The sequence below is a fragment of the Solanum pennellii genome, chromosome 9, assembly GCF_001406875.1.
Source record: "Solanum pennellii chromosome 9, SPENNV200".
NCBI lineage: Eukaryota > Viridiplantae > Streptophyta > Magnoliopsida > Solanales > Solanaceae > Solanum > Solanum pennellii.
Genome location: NC_028645.1, coordinates 74,906,676 through 74,912,457, shown reverse-complemented (window position 1 = coordinate 74,912,457; position 5,782 = coordinate 74,906,676). Strand labels below are relative to the sequence as shown.

General features: G+C 35.7%; 1 long non-coding RNA gene across 5 annotated transcripts in view; it reads left to right on the top strand.

The window, feature by feature from the left end:
• The window catches only part of LOC107029720, a 9,368-nt gene extending 3,873 nt beyond the window's left edge, over window positions 1–5,495 (top strand). The window contains exons 3-7 of one of the 5 annotated variants that reach the window (XR_003580253.1): window positions 1,283–1,385; window positions 1,613–1,719; window positions 1,799–2,052; window positions 2,159–5,040; window positions 5,255–5,495. This is a non-coding gene — a long non-coding RNA (uncharacterized LOC107029720). Of the gene's footprint in view, window positions 1–1,282; window positions 1,386–1,612; window positions 1,720–1,798; window positions 2,053–2,158 lie in introns of all 5 variants that reach the window. The other 4 variants (XR_003580251.1, XR_003580252.1, XR_001458064.2 and 1 more) reach the window with 4 other exon arrangements.
• The last annotated feature ends 287 nt before the right edge of the window (window positions 5,496–5,782 follow it).

The following is a 5,782-nucleotide window of genomic DNA, read 5'->3' as shown; positions in this document are numbered from 1 at the left end:
GGGGGGGGGGGGGGGAGGGAGGCAACAAGAGTCAAAAGAAGTGTTGGAGGACACTACCTGCTTGTGTCTGGTGGAATATCTGGAAGGAAAAGAATCAAAGGATTTTTGAAGGAAAAGAATGCTCAATACAAAAGATTAAATGGAATATAATTACATCCTTAGGTTTTTGGTGTAAAGAACAAAATATAGAAGAGGAAATCCAATTATTGTAGGTTCTTTGTAAGTATTTCTGTTTCTTTTTTCATCTTTTTTTCTCTCTTCTCAGTTAATACTTTTTAGAGGTAACTAAATTGTGCGTTTTTCATTACAACTCGGATTTAAACTCTAGGAAACAAAGAAGAATGAGGTTTACTGAAGGATTTTGGTGGAAGACATTAGACTGTTTGACATAGTCATGCTTGGGAAACTATTATGGAGATTTGGAAGAAGGAACAGACTTTTTGGAGGAACCTGATAGTGGAAAAGTGTGAATGAAAGATGGATTATTGGAAATATCACACTTCCATCGGAGTACGAATTATGGAGGATGATCATGAAGGCATGAGAAGATTTTAATGACTACATTTATTCAGAGTAAATCGAATGCTTGATTAGTTTTTTAGGTTCACAAGTGGTGCTAGGAGGATGCACAGAGACTTGCATGCTATAACATATATAGTGTTTTGAGCTAGTAGAGATGACAGTACGATAGATCCTGATTATACAAGATGGTGAGGTCAATGTGACTTGAGGTTTAAGAGGAGTCTACATGTACAGGAGATGTATGATTTCCAAACTTGATGAAACTACTTTACAAGAACTCATCGCATACTACCGAACTCGTGAAGATGGAGTATGAGAAGAGTTAGTTTGTTCTCAGTTAAATCATACTGCTAGAAACTAGTAGAAAGCGAAGAGTCGGATTTTTTGAACTTATAGGATTGGGTCCCCAGGTGTTCCTTGGAATGTGTGCTTATTTGCTTATATACAGTTGGAACTTTAGAAGAAGGCACCGGCATGGGATGTTTCCCCTTCTAGCCTTCCTGTAAGTATATAAAATAGAGAAAGAAGAGAACAATTTGAAAGAGTTGACAATGATTTTATATATTTGAGGAGTAGCCTCTTGTCTGTAGTTACTCTTTCGTGCACCCTTAAGGTCCTTGGTTGTATAGAAGATGGGGTTTCTCTTACAAAGAATCATATTTTTATGTAAGTTTTTTATTTTTTGGTGTACTGCTTATTTTACGGAAGAATATTACTTTATTAAAACTAATTTGGTTACCCATGAGTGACACCTTGCCAGGTATATATTTGTTGCAGTAGTTATCTGGAGATCTCATATGATGGAAATCAAGGCAGACAGAAATGATGGATCCTTGGTTTTAGTCAAGCACGGAGCTGAGGCTGTAAGTTATCCAAAGTTCATGTGCCATTCAACTTCCATGCAAATGTTTTTTTCTTTTGATAAAGAACTTTCATGTTTTTATAATATCTCTCTCCTATCTCTGTGCGGCAAGTTTCTTTTCCTTCATGTCTTTACACTGTAAAGATCACAAACCATAATATGCTAGTCTCTTCGCTGATGTTATTTCACATTGGGATTTATCTAATATTTTGGATTTTTACTCCGTAGATAGCTGAGAGTTTTCATGTCAACTTTGTGGTAAGAGGTCAAATGTTTACAAAGAAATACAGGCATCTAACTGTGGAATCAGAGCTTACTCGTGAAGACTTAAATGGGTTGGTGTAAATAATATCAGTTGTATTCTTTAGTCTCTTCATACCTCAAAGTTGTGCTGCTAACAATTTTGAATAACAGAGTTGGAGGCCAGGTGCATGACAAAGCAATACTCTAGTGCTTTATGCTATTGACGCTGCTACGCATCTCACCTTTGAGTATGTTGAAGGTCCCTCGTGAAAATATATTCCTTGGTTTGGTTCACTTGAGATTATTGAAGAAACGGTCGCACATGAACTGATTGGTGATGCTATCGGAAAACTACATAATGGTGGCATTTTCCATGGGTTTTGGTGACATCAAACATGTCGATGAGTTTTGCTGCCAACCTGCTGGTGAGCATTATTCTGTTTCTGTATCCTTAATAAGTGTCTCAATTCTCATAATTGTCTTTTTGGTCAACTTTGTTTCCTAATTTGCATTTTTCTTCTCTTTGAATAGGCTGATGTTCTGCATTCACCTTTTGTAAAATTAGGTACTATCCAAATCTTCTTTTTCTTGCGGGTACTGATTGACTTTTGACTAAGCATTACTTCAACACTTCCAGGTGATAAAGCAGTGGACTTATATGTACTGGAAGTGCTCTCTGTTCACTCTTCTTGGTGAAATCTAATAAGCTTAGTCATATCACCTATGTTATATGTTATTTGACATGTTCTAGAATGAACATCTCCTCAAGTGTTTTGTTCTTCTCTGATCTATACTTTTTTTACTGATATGTAATCTCTACAGTAGATAATAATCTGTTCCAGGGAAAGAGAGTGTTAAACTTTTGGTAACGCTTTTCAAATAATTTTTTCCGTTGTCCCAAGTATTAATGTCATTCAAGTCATATTATGCAAGAAACATGCAATTATTCCATCTAAGCAGTATTTCTAGTGGTATTAATGGTTTTCTACATCTCTGAAAGTGCTCTTTTCTGTCATGTGCTTCTGATGAGAATTTTTTCTGATATTAGACTAAGCCTTCTTAAGGATTAAGTTGGTCTTAATGCGAACCTATCACTTCTATTTTGCTTGCTCTTGAGAATACAAGTTCTGCTTGGGACGGCATTTCACATTGGTGTCACTGAGCTATACAATTCTCTGATCTCTTCATTTTTTGCAACCAACATAGATAGGGATTTTACTTTGTCTCGACCTGTAACCGTGAGCAGATGGGCCAGATAATTGCTGCATACAAGAAATCCTGAAAGTAACGGCTGTTGTCGTTCAACAAGCTAGCCAAGGAGCAGCCTCTGTTCCTATATGTCTCTTTCTGTTAACTAACTCGTTTTCCTCAGAAGAATGAATCGTGTCAAAATCAAATACTATATCTTACAGTATTTCTGCTTTGGGTTTTGTGATATATCAGCGAGGCTGAGAGATAGAAACCGTAATATGATTTGTTTAGCTTCCCAATTAGAGTTGAACTTTGTTCTTGCTGTGCATCTATTACCTTTTTTGTTTTATTTTTCAAAAAGATCAAGTTTATATGCCTTTGTCTCCTCTAAAGGGTAAGTGTCTTGCCTATCACTCCAACTTTTCAATTGCAGATGCCTGTATAATCTTATATGACTAAATCATCAAAGCCGTCCTCTTAACTATTTTTCTCCTTTGAGGTATACATCAGTATTAATTTAGAGAGGGACGGTACTATCATGGTAATCTGTCCTGTCCTATGCTTGTCTCATGGATCCTCAGACAACTGCATTCTTTAATATTCACCTCTTCTCTTTGCACCTCTTTATTCCCATTCAAAGTATTATTCTTCAGACGTTCTTAATTTAGGGTCGTGTTCTCTAAGGCATAGCAGATCTGAGATATCCTTTTCAGAAACAACAGACCATAGTTATGTGCAGAGATTAAAGGGAGTTACATCTCTATGCTGCGGGAATTTATTTTTCCTCTGCTGCGGAGAGCACGACTTAGCAGAATTTTTGGTCACAATTAGAGCGGACAATGTTTTTGTCTATGCCTGTCAACTTTCCCTGTTTGAATTGTTCTTCACACAATTGTCCTGTTTATGCATTTTTACAATATGTTTGCTTATTAAGAGTGCCCTTACTTTTTCATGAATAGTTTTCCAATTGCTTTACATTAAATATCAATGCTAGGGGCAGGAGAAACAGAATGCTTGGAGCACTGACAGATATGTTTTGGTTGCTAAGTCGGGGTTTTATTGTGGTTCTAACTCATTTAGAGTTGCCCAGAATTACAAATTTTCTGTTCATACATGGTGATCTGTGTTTTAAAATTTCTTTTGGTTGGCTGCATATTTACATTTTATGAGCCCAGAAGGCTAACATAATATTTTCCATGCCATGTGACTGCATGTGAAGCAGTACAATTGAACTACAACTGTGGTCCTTATAGTGCAATTAAATGCATTACTATAGTATTTGATTCAACAATAATGATACACGTAGTGTAAATTCCACAAGTGGAGTTTGGGGAGAGTAGGATCTATGCGTGAGGTTTGGGGAGAGTAGGATCTATGCGGACCTTGAAGACCTTTGTGGGGTAGAGAAGTTGTTTCTAGTAGATCCTCAGATCAAAAGAAGTGTCTTATAGTATTTCATTTTACTTCGTTCTGCTTTCATGCTGGTTTAGGTCATGGCTATGTCAATTTCAATGCAATTTGAGAAAGTACAATGTTTTTCTCACCTAATAAACGCTTGAACTCTTTTGCAACTCTCTCAAATGTGCTGCAGTGAACAAATTGTGTTTTGAGTTAGGAGTTAAGCTGTATCTATTTGATTATTTACTCATTAAAACTTAAGTAAAAACCTTATAATAACTTTGATTGGTCAATACATTTTGAGAGATTGCACTTCTTCCTGTCGCTTTTAATCTTTGATATTATTCTTTCCTTGTGAGCTATTTTGACTAGGCTATAAAATGTAAAGAACTACATACAAGATTTACCTTATGGTACTAGCACTACCTGGTCAAGTAAAAAAGAATAGCACATCCTGACACGATTGCGAGTTTACAAGTTGATGTAATATTCTTGGCACCATTTGTAATCTTTCTCTTTGTTTTCATTGATAGGGAAGTCATCACATCACTCTTGGATGTGCATTCACTAGTGCAATGGACAGATACAAACACATGTGCCAAGTAGTGATCAAACTTTGAGCATGACGCCAATTCTGGAATCGCGATACCAGGTCCACATATTTACCCAAATATAGTGTAGTACAAGATTCTCTTTTTTTAAAAAAATATTTTGTTATTTTTGGAGATGTAGTTAAAGTTGCTAGTGACACTGGTGGTGAATTTAAGTCACACGTTGGGATGAATTCTGATGCAAGAGCTTACACAAATTTAGCCAAACACTCAGTAAGTACTCTTCTGACTTTTTGCCTTTTACAGCAAACACCAGTCAGATGAAAACTTCCATATAATCTGCAGTTTCTTTAGAGTAACGTGTTGCTTTAGTTGGGAATGAGAGTCTTTTGATTTCTGATTGACAAAGCCAGTACTACTGCCAAGTTTGTGCACTTAATCTTGTTTACTAACATCATTTACATCGACAAATTTATCGTGTTTGTAGGTACAATATAAATGTGATCTCATTATATGTATATATATTTCGAGCTTTTTTTGTTCATGTGTGTACACTGTTTGAGTTGAACGTAATGGTTCAGTTAAACTCACAGAACCCGCTTTATATTTGCCTCTGATCATTGACCAGTATTTCTCGTCGATCTTATTGTGTCTGACGGAAAATCTGGAGTACATAGTGGACCAATGTGGCATAGTACATTATGTGTGATTGATTTAACTTATTGACTAGTTTATTCATTTGATTCCAATTAAATTAGCTAGCTAGTAGGTTGAGGTCTCGTCGTTAATATTATTATATAGAGAAATAATTCCACCAACTTACAATGACAAGTTCGATAAAATTCTTTTCTTTTTTTTGAGAGAGTGATAGTTTGTACCCCTAAAAACTTGATCAAACGCCTCAACTCTCTAAAATAAACACTAAAATAGTAAAAATATATAAATTTATCACCTTTTGACTTTTTAGATACTTGACCAACATGCTGCAATTTAATTACATTAGTATCAAACACGA